Source organism: Scylla paramamosain, chromosome 19 (genome assembly GCF_035594125.1).
Source record: "Scylla paramamosain isolate STU-SP2022 chromosome 19, ASM3559412v1, whole genome shotgun sequence".
NCBI lineage: Eukaryota > Metazoa > Arthropoda > Malacostraca > Decapoda > Portunidae > Scylla > Scylla paramamosain.
Genome location: NC_087169.1, coordinates 4,559,713 through 4,579,616, shown reverse-complemented (window position 1 = coordinate 4,579,616; position 19,904 = coordinate 4,559,713). Strand labels below are relative to the sequence as shown.

The 19,904-nt window shown below is 35.3% G+C and overlaps 1 long non-coding RNA gene across 1 annotated transcript in view; it reads left to right on the top strand.

Annotated features, from left to right (window-relative positions):
- The window catches only part of LOC135109606 (uncharacterized), a 30,842-nt gene extending 13,314 nt beyond the window's left edge, over positions 1 to 17,528 (top strand). Inside the window, exons 2-3 of the long non-coding RNA XR_010272823.1 lie at positions 8,087 to 8,186; positions 16,945 to 17,528. This is a non-coding gene — a long non-coding RNA (uncharacterized LOC135109606). The remainder of the gene's footprint in view (positions 1 to 8,086; positions 8,187 to 16,944) is intronic.
- The last annotated feature ends 2,376 nt before the right edge of the window (positions 17,529 to 19,904 follow it).

Genomic DNA, 19,904 nt, shown 5'->3' with positions numbered 1-19,904 from the left:
TTCGCCGATGCCAAATTACCTTTGATGCTTTGGAAACTTTTTTTCAGAATAAATGTTTAACAGTTTCAACGAAAAAAAATAATAAAACGATCTATATTAAGATCTTTATTGGCCTTACTAAAGACCTTGATACAGTCCAACGTGTTATATTATTGCAAAAGTTATGCTGTTATGGAACTAGAGGCATTGTTCATGATTGATTTCGTGATTATTTATTCTTTAGAGCTCGATTAATCAAATTTCTCAATTTTGTGTCTGCATCTCTTCACATCTGTCAAGGCGTTCAACAGGGAAACGTTTTGGGTCCATTCCTTTTCTTTGCATACATAAATGATATATTTACAATTTTTAAAACAATATATATATGTATATATATATATATATATATATATATATATATATATATATATATATATATATATATATATATATATATATATATATATATATATATATATATATATATATATATATACACATTTTTTCTGATGACAACTTTTTATATCACTGGTAAAAAACATACCCTACTGACATGATGCATACAGCAAATACTGTTTAACGGATTTTTCATAAACAGTGTTTAAGTAATAGATTTACAGAAAACCAAAATGAAACATTCTAAATGCTATTTACGAAAAAAGCCACCATCAGTGCTTCCATTCTTATCATTCCATGACAACATTAAAAGTGGAACTGATAAACATACATGATTAGAGAGCATACGATGATACCGTGACCTTTAAACACAATGTAACAAATTTGAATCCCAAGCTTTCTAGTCTTGGGTCTCTACTGTATCAAATTAGAAAATTAATACCTACTGATGTTTTAATATATATATATATATATATATATATATATATATATATATATATATATATATATATATATATATATATATATATATATATATATATATATATATATATATATATATATATATATATATATATATATATATATATATATATATATATATATATATATATATATATATATATACATATATATATTGTTTTAAAAATTGTAAATATATACTTTAAAAGTATATAATTTTCAGTTATCAAATATGTGTCTATATTTTGTGTGTTATTTTCCGACAACTCTTTTCATTGCAACACAGTAGAAAATGTACATTATTCCTGTCAAACTTTTTTTTTTTTCTAGATGCCATCACAGAGAACTTATTTGCTCTTGTCTTGATGAAATGACCACATATGTAGGAAAATGCATCTGGAGCATCTTGATGCAATTTCACCTCTTGTGCTGTGTCATCCCAGACAGCCAAAGCAGAACTGATTGGTGGTCTGCAAGCCCCTATTTTTATATTGTCAAGTAGTACTCTAGAATATTCTTAGTCATTCTAGAATGGATTCCATAATGTTTTCAATCGTTCTAGAATATTCTAGAATATTCGGCATTATTCTAGAAAATTCTTGTAGATTCTACAAAATTCTTGATGCTTCTATATATTTTTACTGCATTCTAAAAAGGTCTAGAACATTTTGGAAGTGTTTAGAAGTGTCTAGAAGAGCAGTATGAGTGAAACCATCCTCCCCTGACATGTGAAACATAGTCCATATATGAACGGATAAGGCCCTTGTACAGAGTTACCAGATGGGGGGGTGAGAAAAACTGGCGGAGACGTCTCAGAACACCTAACTTCATAGAAGCTGTTTTAGCTAGAGATGAAATGTGAATTTTCCAGTTCAGATTATAAGTAAAGGACAGACCGAGGATGTTCAGTGTAGATGAGGGGGACAGTTGAATGACATTGAAGAAGAGGGGATAGTTGTCTGGAAGGTTGTGTCGAGTTGATAGATGGAGGAATTGAGTTTTTGAGGCACTGAACAATACCAAGTTTGCTCTGCCCCAATCAGAAATTTTAAAAAGATCAGAAGTCAAGCGTTTCTGTGGCTTCCCTGCCCGAAATGTTTACTTCCTGAAGGGTGGGACGTCTATGAAAAAACGTGAAAAAGTGCAGGGTGGTTTCATCTGCGTAGGAGTGGATAGGACAAAAATTTTGGTTTAGAAGATCATTAATGAATAAGAAGAAAAGAGTGGGTTACAGGATAGAAACCTGAGGAGAACAGTGACTGTCTACCACAGAAGCAATAGAACGGTCAGAAAGGGAACTTGAGATGAAGTTACAGAGAGAAGGATAGAAGCCGTAGGAGGGTAGTTTGGAAATCAAAGCTTTGTGCCAGACTCTATCAAAAGCTTTTGATATGTCCAAGGCAACAGCAAAAGTTTCACCAAAATCTCTAAAAGAGGATGACCAAGACTCAGTAAAGAAAGCCAGAAAGAAGATCACCAGTAAAGTGGCCTTGACGGAATCCGTACTGGCGATCAGATAGAAGGTTGTGAAGTGATAACTTTTTAAGAATCTTACTGTTGAGGATAGATTTAAAAACTTTAGATAGGCAGGAAATTAATGCAATAGGACGGTAGTTTGAGGGATTAGAACGGTCACCGTTGTTAGGAACAGGTTGAATGTAGGCAAACTTCCAGCAAGAAGGAAAGGTAGATGTTGACAGACAGGGCTGAAAGAGTTTGACTAGGCAAGGTGTAAGCACGGAGGCACAGTTTCGGAGAGCAATAGGAGGTCCATCAGGTCCATCAGGTCCATAAGCCTTCCGAGGGTTTAGGCCAGCGAGGGCATGGAAAACATCATTGCGAAAAATTCTAATAGGTGGTATGAAGTAGTCAGAGTTTGGAGGAGACGGAAGAACAAGCCCAGAATCGTCCAAGATAGAGTTTTTAGCAAAGGTTTGAGCGAAGAGTTTAGCTTTAGAAATAGATGTGATAGCAGTGGTGCCATCAGGTTGAAAAGGGAAAAAAAAAGGGAAAGAAGAAGAAGCAAAGTTATTAGAGATATTTTTGGCTAGATGACAGAAGTCACGAGAGGAGTTAGATCTTGAAAGGTTTTAATACTTTCTGTTAATGAAGGAGTTTTTGGCTAGTTGGAGAACAGACTTGGCATGGTTCCGGGCAGAAATATAAAGTTCATGAGATTCTGGTTATGGAAGGCTTAAGTACCTTTTCTGCCCTTTTGTGTTTTGTGGCCACCTCTCTATCATGATTAGTACGAGAAAAAGCTGCGTTAAACCAAGGTTTGCAAGGTTTAGGTTGAGAAAAAGTGAGGAATGTACACCTCCATGCCAGACACTATCACCTCTGTTATGCACTCAGCACACAAAGACGGGTCTCTGACATGGAAGCAGTAGTCATTCCAAGGAAAATCAGCAAAATACCTCCTCAGGTCCCCCCAACTAGCAGAGGCAAAACGCCAGAGGCACCTTCGCTTACGGGGATCCTGAGGAGGGATTGGAGCGATAGGGCAAGATACAGATATGAGATTGTGATCGGAGGAGCCGAACGGAAAAGAAAGGGTGACAGCATAAGCAGAAGGATTAGAGGTCAGGAAAAGGTCAAGAATGTTGAGCGTATCTCTAAGACTGTCAGAAATACGAGTAGGGTGTTGCATCAATTGCTCTAAGTCGTGGAGGATAGCAAAGTTGAAGGCTAGTTAACCAGGATGGTCAGTGAAAGGAGAGGAAAGCCAAAGCTGGTGGTGAACATTGTAGTCTCCAAGAATGGAGATCTCTGCAAAAGGGAAGAGGGTCAGAATGTGCTTCACTTTGGAAGTTAGGTAGTCAAAGAATTTTTTATAGTCAGAGGAGTTAGGTGAGAGGTATACAGCACAGATAAATTTAGTTTGAGAGTGACTCTGTAGTAGTAGCCAGATGGTGGAAAACTCGGAGGATTCAAGAGCGTGGGCACGAGATCAGGTTAATTCATTGCGTACATAAACGCAACATCCAGCTTTGGATCGAAAATGAGGGTAGAGAAAGTAGGAGGGAACAGTAAAGGGGCTACTGTCAGTTGCCTCAGACACCTGAGGTTCTGTGAGGAAAAGAAGATGAGGTTTAAAAGAGGAGAGGTGGTGTTCTACAGATTGAAAATTAGATCTTAGACCGCGAATGTTGCAGAAGTTAATGAAGAAAAAGTTAAGGGGGGTGTTAAGACACTTAGGGTCGTCGACAGAAAGGCAGTCCGACATTTATGGTCCCCTCCCCAGATGGGGACTCTGAGGCTGGTTTAGGAGTCGCCATAATAATTTTGAAATTTTTGCCTGAAGGGCGTGTGTGTTATTAGGTGCTTGTAGTTTTGTGTGGAGGAAGAGAGTTTGTCTTTAGAGGGCAGGCTGTGACTCTCCGCTTGTGTTGTGAGACACAAAGGGAAACGTTCAGTGAGATCACAGCTGTGTTTAATGATAAGTTCACAGCCCCCCTTGAACAGTGCTTTAGACCTCATTGGGAGTAATTATCGTTTCGGCAGGTGTCTACTGCCTTCTCCTTGTTTACATTAAATATAATGTTCTAAGATGTTCTAGAAACTTTTAAAAGTCTCTGGGTGATCTTAGATTTCTGAAATGTAAGCAAATTCTTCTAAATATGAGAAATTTCTTGCTAATTTTGGTCAGTTTAAAAATGATCTTATTAAAACAAAATAAAACAAAATATTTAGAACTCTTTATATTCTTTCTTTCATTGTATTAACTTATTTTCACCAATTCAAAGGCAATTAGGTAAACAATTGAGATTTTGCAAAGATCTTTACCTCACATGAAAACCAATAGTAACCCATAATGTAATGAAATAAGGCAAAAATGTAAATTAATTGTTTGAAACACAAAAGCAAAGTTTTGGGATTTTTTTTTCTCTCTATGAAAATAACTGGAAAATTATGGTTTGGCGCCAAGAATAAGACAAAAGTGAAATTTTGTTACATAGTGTTATTGTTGTCATATATGTGTATATATATATATATATATATATATATATATATATATATATATATATATATATATATATATATATATATATATATATATATATATATATATATATATATATATATATATATATATATATATATATATATATATATATATATATATATATATATATATATATATATATATATATATATATATATATATATTATATTTTCTCAATTATTATTTGTTTGGGTCATGATTATTACTATGGATATGCCAACTTTGCTTGGCAGATGTTAGCTAATCTTAGTACATAGTTATTACTAGATAGCCTACATGGAGAATTAATGTCCACTACCTAATTTCCATACCACCCAAAAAGCATTTGGCTTCAGGTGGGCTCCCTGCACTTCTAGAATTACCTATGTTTATAACACATTTAGCTTAAGATATAATTAAGTATTTTCAAGTGTTTTCACATAAAGAACATAGTTTCCAGTCTATCATTCATATTTTTTTGTCATTTTATTTCAAGAAAAGAGTATTCTTGATATGGGTAAGCATGAGATCCCATAAACAATTATGCTTCAATTATACTGTTAGTACGTTATAAGGCCTTTTATTGCATAATTACTTCAAACGAAAATTTGGGTATAATAAGAGTTATTTTGATGTTTATAGCATATCTACAGTGTGTCCTTTTCGACATGTATATTCTGATAGACGTTGGAAATTCCTACCTGTTCAGTTGTTTACCATAGTCGTGGTGAGAGGCAACGCGCACCGTTCTACTGTCCAATACTTTACTAATGACAATGTCCAAGCATTAGAACAAAATCACCGCACAACATTACCTTCATTAATGTTAGTATCATGTACACGTACACGTATCATGTTCAGGTACACATGGTCGATGTGCCAGTTCTACTAACGACCAGAGTTGTGAACAGCATCTCCGCTCATCTTTCTTGATTTTTTTTTTAAAGACTTCGTCCTCTCCTTCTTTATATATCTTCTGATCTTGAAAGTACTTATTACTTCTTTTATTTTATGTCTTCTAGAAACTTCTTTTTTGTTATGACATCTTGTATTCTTTCTTCTTATTACTTCTTTTTCACCCGGCTTCTTCAGACTTCTTTCTCATTATAACTCCTTGTCTTCTTAATAGAGTTGTATGCTAGTTTAGCCTCATCTCGCAAGACTGAACAAAAAACTAGAGGAGGACAGTCCGCTGTCTATGGGGTCAGGATCTTTTCTGAGGATGATCCAAGCCTTTTCCGATGGAAAAGAAGCTTAGTGGGTGTATCCTTATGGTTGTTGGGCTAGTGACAGTACTCTCGGCAATGTGATAGGCTTTGACTCATCGCTCTGGTTCTTCATAATCGTCAGCAGCTATGGGGGTCTGCCGAATAAAGCCCCGCTGACTTTCTGTGTTCTTCGCCCTCTCCTCGGCTATCTTAGGTAACAGGCGCGCTCGTCTTCCTTGCGATTGGCGCTTCCCAAAAATCGATACGATCTTTGCTGGATTTGGACTACAGACACGACCCACAGAATTATGAATGAATGGAATAAATTCAGAAACTGAGAGCTTTTCAAAGAAGATTAGACAATATATATATATATATATATATATATATATATATATATATATATATATATATATATATATATATATATATATATATATATATATATATATATATATATGCAGGGAGTTTCCGAGCAGGCCTGATGGTCTCTTGCAGCCTTGCATATTTGTTTTCATGGTTTTATGTTATTTACCCAGAGCTAAATGAATCTCGATCAGTATATCTGGCTAAATATATTAAACGTGTAGTTGTTCTTATTTGCCTTCATTATGTTAATCACTTAATTACGAGTATATCAGTTTCTTAAATCATATTTACTTTATGTTTTATGCAATGCTATAACATACCAACTATAACATGCAATTCTAAACCAAACTTCTTGTCCTATCCACTCCTACACTGATGATACCACCCTGCACTTTTCCACGTCTTTTCATAGACGTCCAACCCATCAGGAGGTAAACATATCACGCAGGGAAGCCACAGAACGCTTGACTTCTGATCTTTCTAAAATTTCTGATTGGGGCAGAGCAAACTTGGTATTGTTCAATGCCTCAAAATCTCAATTCCTCCATCTATCAACTCGACACAACCTTCCAGACAACTATATCCTCTTCTTCAATGACACTCAACTGCCCCCCTCTTCTACACTGAACATCCTCGGTCTGTCCTTTACTTATAATCTGAACTGGAAAATTCACATCTCATCTCTAGCTAAAACAGCTTCTATGAAGTTAGGCGTTCTGAGACGTCTCTGCCAGTTTTTCTCACCCCCCAGCTGCTAACTCTGTACAAGGGCCTTATCCGTCCATGTATGGAATATGCTTCACATGTCTGGGGCGGTTCCACTCATACTGCTCTTCTAGACAGGGTGGAATCAAAAGCTTTTCGTCTCATCAACTCCTCTCCTCTAACTGACTGTCTTCAGCCTCTCTCTCACCGCTGCAATGTTGCATATCTAGCTGTCTTCTACCGCTATTTTCATGCTAACTGCTCTTCAGATCTTGCTAACTGCATGCCTCCCCTCCTTCCGCGGCCTCGCTGCACAAGACTTTCTTCTTTCTCTCACCCCTATTCTGTTCACCTCTCTAACGCAAGAGTTAACCAGTATTCTCAGTCATTCATCCCTTTCTCTGGTAAACTCTGGAATTCCCTTCCTGCTTCTGTATTTCCACCTTCTTATGACTTAAATTCCTTCAAGAGGGAGGTTTCAAGACACTTATTCATCAATTTTTGACCACTGCTTTGACCCTTTTATGGGACTGGCATTTCAGTGGGCATATTTTCTTTTTTTTTATTGGATTTTTGTTGCCCTTGGCCAGTGTCCTTCCTACATAAAAAAAATAAATAAATTACATGTCATCGACTTTATCATTCATATTAATATTCATTTTAATGTATTTGGAATATTTTATATCGTCTTTCTATGCAGTACATTTACAAAATATTCATACGCTATAAGATTAGTTTGTCTAATACCTCTCTCCCTTTTCGCCACTTTCCTCAATAACTATTTCATTCACCCTGTGTCTTGATCTCGTCTCACCAACGTCAGATTCTGAAATGGCTCTATGGCTATACCATTACACCTCACCTTACCTGTCCCACTTTGTGTTAATCTTCTCACCACATTCCAAAACCTTGCTTAACCTTCTCATTATGTCTATATTCTCCATTCATCTTCTTTTCAAGTTACAATTATTTCTCCTTGCAGGCCAATGTGACTTCTACACTTCCAGGGACGCTTATCTTCCATATTTCTTTGCTATGATTACTAAGAAGAACAGTCGGCTAACTATTCACCTTAATAAACAGTATGTTGTTAAAATACTAGTAATTGTGATATATATATATATATATATATATATATATATATATATATATATATATATATATATATATATATATATATATATATATATATATATATATATATATATATATATATATATATAGTTATGACCAGATCCAGCCCCTCTTACAGCTGCCCTGATTCGGGTCAGCTATCAATGAGCTTCCACCCTTGCATCCCAGTAAGTGGCAAGTTACTGTGAATATCCAAGCAAATTCAACGGTAGCACACAGCTATAGCCTCTAGGTCGCCACTCTGTCTTAAGCCACGGGAAAAATACAACGCAAACTATTCCCACTTGCAAAGAAAGGACTCGTAAGTACACATGCACAAGAAGGACAAGCATAAGTTCGACAAGACTAAGGTAGACCATAATTCCTTATGAGCATACTGCACACAACAACGTCCACCCACTGCTCAATAAGCTTTTTGGACAACCCGGACTCGTGTTTAAACAGTCTTCGATTTCTCGGAAGACAGACTCTGTTCCCCCAGCAGTGACGAGTCTGGAGGAAAGGAAGAAAATTAAAAACAAAACACATACAATGTATAAATTCTCTGGTTATTTAAACAAACCGACACATATCACAAACCAGTAGCATTTATGCAATGTATAAATTCTCTGGTTATTTAAACCGAGACACATTACAAACCAGTAGCATTTTTGGAACAAAACTAAAAAGGACACAGCTAAAAGGAGAGGACAGCTCGCTCCTGGGAAATAGCGTGACACAACAGGATTATGAGTAGGGTCAAGTGCTGGCTACGCCCCTCCAAGACTCCTAGATCAGCCACAGATCAACCACGCTAGTTGACTATAGCAATAATATGAAGTGTGAGGTGAATTGTTTTGTTTCCCCAAGCGCTAATCGACATATTTCCCAAATACACTCTCACATACAACAGGCTCTCTTCGCACGTCCTCCCTGTGCAAGTATCAGGCCTCTACTGAACATAAGGCACGCCTCTCCAAAAGACTCGCCGGGTTGGTCACGTGGAAGGGGAGGGGGAGGAAAGAAGGGAAAATGGGGGGTGGCCGGACGGGCAAAGGTGTCGTCCACCCTCTCAACTGGACAGGCGGCGAAAACAACATTTTATTTATTTATTTTTTTCTCGTTGCTAATGTTCACTAAATGGGCCAGTTGCAATTCAATTGTTTTGTTGCTGTTTCTAACGGTAGTGGTTTTGAAATGCCAGGATAAGAGGAAGGGAGAAAATGAGTAAAAGATTACACTAGACTTAATAAAACTTAATATAAAACTCAGCGTGTCATAACTATGACGTGCATTCCTCTGAGAGAAGGCAGGGAGATGGTAGGGCTGGTGCAGTGTGTTTGGGTTGTCACTTTCTCCTGGCTACCTCTGCCTACGACACTACCATATCTTTGTTGACTTTTGTTGTTGCAGTTTGTTGGTTGTTGCAGTTGTGTTGTTGTGTTTGTGATGTTTATTTTGTTATTTGCCTTCTTGTTTGTTGGTGATGTTTGTCACGTTGGTGTTCTTTCTTGTACTGTTCTTTGTTGCGTTGGTACTGTGCTGTTTGCAGTGCTATTGTTGATGTTGATGGTATTATGTTGATGTGAGTTGTTTTTATTGTTGTTGTTGTTGTTGCTGTTGTTGCTGATATGTTCTATTGTTGTGTGTTGTTGTTGTCGTTGTTACTGTTGCTGCATTTTTATTTAATTTTTTTTTTCTAATTTGTGTTTATTATGTAGAGTTTTTTTTTTTTTCTGGATGCTGTTGCAGTCTTATGTTGCTGTTATTAATTGTTGTACTGATGTTGTTACTGTTTGTAGCTTAATTGTTGTTACTATTTGTTGCTTTATTGTTGTTACCTTGTTATTGATTTTGTTGTCTTACTACTAGGTAGTTATTATGCAGCAGTAGCAACAGTAGTAGTAGTAGCAGTAGTAGTAGAAGTTACTAGCAATAAGAACATTAGAAATATAGGGAAGCTGCAAGAAGGCATAAGGCCTACATACTGCAGTCCCTGCATTAAATATAGCGATCTATATCCATCTGCCATCCTCATCTATTAATTTATGTCACTTTCTTTTAAAGCACAGTAATGACATCAGTGACATCAGTGTCTAGACGAATATCACAGCACTGCTGGGCAAACATCTTTCTGGAAAACTGGCAAGCAAGATATAGCTTGCAGGTAAGATTTCTTTCGACTGGAAACAAAGTTTGCCATAATTGGGATACATGTATACAAAGCTACCAAACTATTTTGATGTTCTAGTCACAAACAAAACACATGAATGATATCATATAAATCTGATGCATTCATTCACAATAGCAATACGTTTTCATACCAGCCTACTTCTATATAGCCTTTTTTTTATAACTCGAACTCTTTCAAGAAGGAGGTTTCAAGATAATTGTCTTCTAATTTTTGTTGCCCTTGGCCAGTTCCCCTCTTACATAACAAAATGTTAGTATATTTCGATAATTGCACGTAGTTTCTCTTAATTTGACGTTACACGCGTTTTTTTTTTTTTTTTTTTTACTTTAATTGATAATACTTTTTGCCTGCTGGACAATGCCCGCTCATGCGGTACGAGTTTTGGATTTGGCCCTTAGGCCTGTTTCCCTATGTGGCTGTAAAAAATTTACATGTTTTTGTTTCTTCATTAATCTGTTGCTCTAATAATTTTCCACGTCCTAAGATTATGGTGTAGTTTCCATTTCTTTCCGAACGGCAAGTCGTGTGGCAGACTGCGATTGAGAGAAAAACTTGAGGGCATCACGAGGTGACTTCCGATTTTCCATGCATGGTGGTGATTTTATACTTAGTTTCCTTCACTCTGTTAGGTAGGAGAATGTCATTTCTAGAATGACATTAATGCGAATCAAATTTTAAGAAGCTGCTTTAGACTTTCTGACCCTTTTCTGCATAATCACTTTAGTCAATGCGGATATATCATGACCAACTCTGAACTCACCTGTTACTTTCTCATAAATAACATTTAATTAGCATTAGAGCATCACAACACTTTTCAGTGAGTATGAATGATTTGTAGTCGAGCTGCAGGCTATAGTCCTTCCAACTGCTAGAAATTTTAATTGTGGTATGCTATAAGGTTTAATGAAACATTTAAGAGTTCTTGCTCTTAAAGGGCATGCTTTTGCATGCCTGGTCAAGTTCATTATCTTATTTTTCCTCAATCGTCATTGCTAAAGGAAAGAAATAATTACCCCTTGTGTTAAATTTTAACATTATTGTGAATAGTTGCAGTGACGTAAGGATTGAATTTCAGCCCTGCTTCTCAAAACTATGCAGTCAAAGCCTTTCAGTAGCCTGACAAAATAATATAAAGGATTTTCAAGTTTGTTCTAATTTTATTTATGCTTCACTCAAATGTAACCCATTGATATGGATTCTTGTACAAACTGGTTGGCTTTGAACCCAAACAATTAATCGATTAACCTTATTGTGATACTACAGTCTCTCCTGGGAAATGTCTAATATTATACGCCATGGTCCTACTCCATCTGTAGTGTTGGGTTGCTTTGTGGTATGGTTCAATTATGTTCGGTCAGTTCGAATGCTTAGTTGATGACGGGATTGGGCTTCGTGACGGTTGTACAGGTAATGTGCCTCTCCTTACCCTCCCGGCCATGAGACCAGACACTGTATTTTGGCATAGTGAGTAGGATTCTCACCTACAATGGAGACCACCGGAAAAATGCCCGCCTTCGCCACTTCTGCAGTGTCCTGGGAAGCCCACCTGCACCTGGACGGACTGGGAGCACCAGTTTGAGACGTTTCTCGTAACTGTCGGCGGCAACGACTTCACGGCAATACGGAAGAAGGCGTTGTTGCTTCACAGCTTGGGTGCTGAGGCGCAGAGGGTGCTTCATAGCCAACCACCGGCTATTAAGGCTACGGGTGTGTCGCAAGCCAAGATGCTGCACGGCCGGACGATGTGTCTGGAGTCTCTCTCTCTCTCTCTCTCTCTCTCTCTCTCTCTCTCTCTCTCTCTCTCTCTCTCTCTCTCTCTCTCTCTCTCTCTCTCTCTAAGCGTGAATTACCTTTGTAAGGTCAGGACGGAGTAGGTGCTGAGTGGCTGTCTAGGACTAATTTCAGTGAATTGCAGGCTCGCGAATCATTTTAAAGGAAATGAGTAGAAATTCATCGACAACTGGGATTCCTTACATGGCAGAAACACCTTGTATACCAGTGATGGAGTGCATTTATCAAATCAGAGTGTTCGGATTTTGTCCGGAATACTCTAGCGAGAGGTAACTGCACACCAGCGTTTTTTTCGTTAGTCAGGAGGGAGGAAGGGCTTATGGGGATGAACGGAAAGATAAATTACTTAAATATAAAAGAAAAAATGTAACTAGCTCAGCGAAGGCGAGGTATAACTCAAGTGTTTGTTACAACAATTGTAGAAGTATTCTTAATAAAAAAAAATAAATAAATACTTAGAGGAATGGCGTAAGTAGAAAACTTTGATATCATTGCATTACCAGACACTTGGTTATATGTCAGGTAAGGTATTCAATCCATAGATTCAGATAGTTGGTTATACACTATTCTACTAGGTGGCCACTGAAAGACTGAAGGATTTGAAGAAGGCATAACTTGTTCGTTTTCCTTTATTTTATTTTATTTTATTTTATTTTATTTTATATATTATTTATTTATTTACTTATTTACTTATTTTCGTAGGTTACAGAGCATTCATTGGAGATTAAAAGGGTTACTTATGATGTCCAGCAACGAGAAAAAACTCAGATTTTTCTTTTTTTTTTTCTTTTCCAGTGAAAGATCAATTATTCGTATTTAGAGAAAATGCCGGCAACATTTTGATGTCAGAGTATCTCCTAGCGATAACATGATTCGGAATCTAATCGCCAGGTATGAAAGAACTGGATCAGTCGGCGATTTTCCGGTAAGAGGTCTTAAGTGCACTGTGCGCATTGACGCAGAGGTGGAAGCTGTACGCGGCAGTGTGCTTGGAGAACCATCAGCTTCTACCCGTCGTCGGTGTGCTCAACTAGGCATCGCCATAACATCACTTCAAATTTTGAAAATGGATTTAAAAAGATTTTTAAATACAGTTTCTTAATTTACTGAAGCGATGTTCTGGCGATGCCTCAGTTAGACCTTTCCAGAATATCGCTGAAGATTAAAAAAAAACCTGATGAAATAAAAAAAAAAATCAGTTTTCTAATTAAGGCATCGCGAGAACATAGCATCAGTAAATTAAGAAACTGGATTTTATTAATTTTTTAAATCCAGTTTCAGAATCTTTTGAAGCGATGTTTTGGCGTCGTGCTTTGTTAGGAACACATTATAATGCTGTATTAAGAGTAACATAAAAAAAAAACAAAATATGAGTTGATATTAAAGAAGGATCACAATCTCAGATCACTATGGTAAGAGATACAAAGTAGGCAGATACAGTCAGATATTTGTGAGATTTTGTGAGATTTTTATTTTAAGAATGTTGACTAGAGCCTTATGGCGAGTAACACTGAAGGAAAGAAATTTCCTAATGTAATTCAGAATTTTTCTTTTTTTCTTAAGCAGGTAATCTCATAACCCATATGGGTGAATAATATCGTAGATTTAATTGTGACTAACAGGAAGGAAGCAATCACACAGGTGGAGGTTGGAGGATATATATATACATATATATATATATATATATATACGAGTATATATATATATATATATATATATATATATATATATATATATATATATATATATATATATATATATATATATATATATATATATATATATATATATATATATATATATATATATATATATATATATATATATATATATATATATATATATATATATATATATATATATATATATATATATATATATATATATATATATATATATATATATATATATATATATATATATATATATATATATATATATATATATATATATATATATATATATATATATATATATATATATATATATATATATATATATATATATATACACGAGACTAAAGGCAGGGGAAGAGGATTTAACGACTCAAGATAACTAATTGGATATAATAGTCAAGAAGTTAACGAAGAAAGCTAAAAACAATTACGAGTTAAAGCTAGCTAAGCTAGCTTGGCGAAAACTGGGCCTAAGGGATTCTATCAGGTATACAGGACGAAAAACAGAGATATAATAGGTCTATTAAAGGAATCCGATGGAAAGTTAGTTCTGGGCAAAAGAGGAGTAAAATTATAAACGTGTATTTTTCGACCAGGGAAACATGCAGGATATGCTGTACATATATTTATTTATTTATATTTGTTTATATTTTTGTATTGTTTTATATAACAGAAGGAATGAGAAGCCGTCAGATAACTAAGGAGATAGTGGAAAAGGAGATAAATAGGGCGAAACAATTCAGGTCATATAGACCTGACGAAATATATACAAACTTAAGGAATGCAGAGTTTAATAGAAAACCGCTAGTCAGTGTCTTCAGGAAATTCTTAGACTCACGAGAGGTACCGATAATGAGGAGGCAGGTGAATATAGTAACCATCTTTAAGAAAGGAAATAAAATGTTAACATCTAATTATTGTCCTGTCAGCTTAGCTTCATCTGTAGGAAAAATAATTGAGTCTGTAATAGCTTGGAACATTTGGAAACATTTAGACAAGCATAACTTGATCAATCAGTCACTACATGGTTTCACGAAAGGGAAGTCTTGTCTTACGAACTTGTTAAGTTTTTACAGTAGAGTTTATGAGGCAGCAGATAATGAAGATTTTAGTACGGCTTTCGACAATGTACCTTATCAGAGAATCTTGAGAAAGGATAGATGGGAAGGTGTTAGGCTGGATAAGGTCGTGGATAGGCGACATGCAACAGAGTGTTGTAATAAACGAATATAAATCAGAGTGGGAGCCAGGTAATTAGTAGGTACCACAGGGGATCAGTTTTAGGACCATTGTTGATATATAATATATATATATATATATATATATATATATATATATATATATATATATATATATATATATATATATATATATATATATATATATATATATATATATATATATATATATATATATATATATATATATATATATATATATATATATATATATATATATATATATATATATATATATATATATATATATATATATATATATATATATCAACAATGGGCCTAAAACTGATCCCCTGTGGTACCTACTAATTACGTGGCCCCCACTCTGATTTATATTCGTTTATTACAACACTCTGTTGCCTGTCGCCTATCCACGACCTTATCCAGCCTAACACCTTCCCATCTATCCATTCTCATGAGTATATATATATATATATATATATATATATATATATATATATATATATATATATATATATATATATATATATATATATATATATATATATATATATACGAGTATATGTATATATATTAATGATTTAGATAGTGGGGTTAGCTGTGGTGTAGATGACACGAAGATAGGTAAGTTATATCAAATTCGGATGCCATCGCCTTGCAGGCAGACTTGAATAAAATGAACAAATGGACAAACAGATGACAAATGCAGCTTAATATCAACAAATACAAAGTACTTAGCGCATGTAGAAGAAACCCACTTAATAGGTACACAATAAGTAACGAAGCTTTGGTAAGCTCAGGGAACGAAAAATATTTACGAATTGTAGTTAGTTCTGATCTCCGTCTAAGAAAACAATGCCTAGAGAACAGAAATAAGGCAAATAAGTTATTAGAATTTAATTTTAGGAGTTTTAAAAGTAGAAGTCCCGATGTAATATTTAAGTTGCATTTGGCCCAAGTCAGACCTCATGTAGACTATGCCGTGCAGTTCTGGTACCCACTTTACAGGAAGGATATAGGTCTATTAAAATCATTATTAAGGAAAATGACTAAAAGGATACAGGAAATGAGAGGTAATTCTTACGAAACAAGACTGAAGCTATTAAGTTTACATTCCTTAAAGAAACGTAGGTTAAGAGGGGACCTTATAGAAGTCTTTAAGTATTATTGGCGTGATAGCAAAAGGGACGTAAACAAAATTCTTATTATATTGAAGGGTGGTTCTTACGAAACGAGACTGAAGCTATTAATTTACATTTCTTAGAGAGGAGTAGGTTAAGAGGAGACTTTATAGAAGTATTAAGTGGATGGGGACGTAAACAGAATTCTTAGGATCAGTAATCAGAATAAAACAAGAAATAACGGGTTCAAACTTGAAAAATTTAGGTTCAATAAAGAAATAGGAAGGAACAGGTTCTCAAACAGAATGGTGGATGAATGGAATTAACTAACTAATTAAGTTGATAGTGCTGAGTCATTAGGGAGCTTTAAAATAAAATTTGACAAATGTACGGATGGGGGATGATAGGTGGAAATAGATATGTATGTTTCATACAAGGACTGCCACTGATGGCTTCTTTCAGCTTCCCTTATTTTCTTATGTTCTTATATTTTTAACTATTATATTTCCTGTATTATGGTTATAGTAATGTTAACTTCCAGAAGTTTGTTTGAATATTTCGTAACGAATGCTTAAGTGTTACAATAATCAGTGTTTACATTGACATTTTAAGAGTTGGTTATGAATAATATATTTATTAAACTCATTGTCAAAAGTCAAAATATAATTGTCCATCTATTAATTATTTACTTATTCAATTATATTTCAATATTTCACGCTTTCATTCTTAAAATTTGATCTTTCCAGGATACGGTCTGTAACTGAAGGAGGACTGTACGAACGTTGGATTGCTGATGCCATCCCCAATTCAACCACGTGCTTGTCAGCACCGAACACCATCACCGTCACCTCACGCCTTTCACTGAAAAACTTTTGGGTGAGGAAGACTTTATGCTTATCACTGTGTTTAAGTGGTAAATACACATTATTAATTTTCAAAATGTACACTAAGAGTACAATTTCACTGTTTGTATATGATTTGAAATCATCTTAGAAAATGCCTTATTAATTTATTTTTTTTGTTTTTGTTTTCAGGGATTATTTTTGTTGCCCCCAGGAGGATTTCTCTTTGCCTCTCTTGTGCTATGCTTTGAAATATTTGCAGGAACAAGTTCCTCTGAATATTAATGTCATATGAACACACCATGAGTAAAGATCTGATATGGACATTGTATCATGGTGTATAATACTGTATACAACAAACACAAATAGGAATGAAAAAAAAAATGTATACAAAATAATAAATCGGGGAATGTTTTAACTTCTTTGGTTTCAATTGCCTATGCATATATCGGCAAACCAGGTGGGGAAACCAGTAGGTCAACACAAAGCCTTCATGCTCATTCATCATTCTTATATATATATATATATATATATATATATATATATATATATATATATATATATATATATATATATATATATATATATATATATATATATATATATATATATACTCGTATATATATATATGTTTATTTATTATTTTATTTCTTAATATTCGTGCAGTCATATAGTATTCCATTTCATAAATATGTAAATAAATAAATAAATAAATAAATAAATAGATAAATAAATATATACAACAAACACAATATATATATATATATATATATATATATATATATATATATATATATATATATATATATATATATATATATATATATATATATATATATATATATATATATATATATATATATATATATATATATATATATATATATATATATATATATAATGCTAGTTATGATAAGGCTAGTTAACTCCATGGACAGAATAGGGATGAGAGAAAGAAGAAAGTATTGTGCAGCGAGGCCGCAGGAGGAGGAGAGACATGCAGCTAGCAGGATTAGAAGGGCAATTGGTATAAAAATAGTGGAAGAAGATAGCAATATATGATATATTGTGGCGATGAGGAAGAAGTTGAAGGCAGTCAGTTACGTAGAGGAGAGGAGTTGATATGAGAGAGGTTTTGATTTCACCCTGTCTAAAAGAACGGTATGATTGGAATCCCCAATACATGTGAAACATACTCCATACATGGACGGATAAAGCTCCTGTACTAAAGATAGCAGCTTGAGGGATGAGAAAAACTGGCGGAGACGACTAAGAACGCCTAACTTCACATAAACTGTTATATCTATTATCAGATGTGCAGTATTCAGTTTAGTTTACAAATAAAAGATAGACCGAGGGTGTTCATTGTAGAAGAGGTGAATAGGTGAGTTCTATTGAACAAGAGAGGATAGTTGTCTAGAAGGTTGTGTGATAGACTGAGAAATATAATTTTTCAGGCAATGAACAGAAATTTTTGAAAAGTTACAAGTCTGGCGTTTTGTGATCGTCTACCATAGCAACAATAGAGTCACCGAGGAAGGATTAACTGTCGTAGGGTAGTTTAGGGTAGGGTAGTTAGGAGGGTAGTTTGGAAATCAAAGCTTTGTGCCAGACTCTATCAAAGGCTTTTGATATGTCCAAGACAACAGGAAAAGTTTCACCAAAGTCTCTAAAAGAGGATGACCAAGACTCAGTAAGGAAAGCCAGAAGATCACCAGTAGAGCGGCCTTGACGGAACCCATACTGGCAATCAGATAGAAGGTTGTGAAGTGATAGATGTTTAAGAATCTTCCTGTTGAGGATAGATTCAAAAACTTTAGATAAGCAGGAAATTAAAGCAATAGGACGGTAGTTTGAGGGATTAGAGCGGTCACCCTTTTTAGGAACAAGTTAAATGTAGGCAAAATTCCAGCAAGAAGGAAAGGTAGATGTTGACAGACAGAGCTGAAAGAGTTTGACTAGGCAAGGTGCAAGCACGGAGGCACAGTTTCGGAGAACAATAGGAGGGACCCCATCAGGTCCATAAGCCTTCCGAGGGTTTAGGCCAGCGAGGGCATGGAAAACATCATTGCGAAGAATTTTAATACGTGGCATGAAGTAGTCAGAGGGTGGAGGAGAGGGAGGAACAAGCCCAGAATCGCCCAAGGTAGAGTTTTTAGCAAAGGTTTGAGCAAAGAGTTCAGCTTTAGAAATAGATGTGATGGCAGTAGTGCTATCTGGTTGAAGTAGAGGAGGGAAAGAAGAAGAAGCAAAGTTATTGGAGATATTTTTGGCTAGATGCCAGAAATCACGAGGGGAGTTAGATCTTGAAAGGTTTTGACATTCTCTGTTAATGAAGGAGTTTTTGGCTAGTTGGAGAACAGACTTGGCATGGTTCCGGGCAGAAATATAAAGTGCATGAGATTCTGGTGATGGAAGGCTTAAGTACCTTTTGTGGGCCACCTCTCTATCATGTATAGCACGAGAACAAGCTGTGTTAAACCAAGGTTTAGAAGGTTTAGGACGAGAAAAAGAGTGAGGAATGTACGCCTCCCTGCCAGACACTATCACCTCTGTTATGTGCTCAGCACACAAAGACGGGTCTCTGACACGGAAGCAGTAGTCATTCCAAGGAAAATCAGCAAAATACCTCCTCAGGTCCTCCCAATTAGTAGAGGCAAAACGCCAGAGGCACCTTCGCTTAGGGGGATCCTGAGGAGGGATCGGAGTGATAGGACAAGATAAAGATATGAGATTGTGATCGGAGGAGCCCAACGGAGAAGAAAGGGTGACATAATAAGCAGAAGGATTAGAGGTCAGGAAAAGGTCAAGAATGTTGGGCGTATCTCCAAGACGGTCAGGAATACGAGTAGTGTGTTGCACCA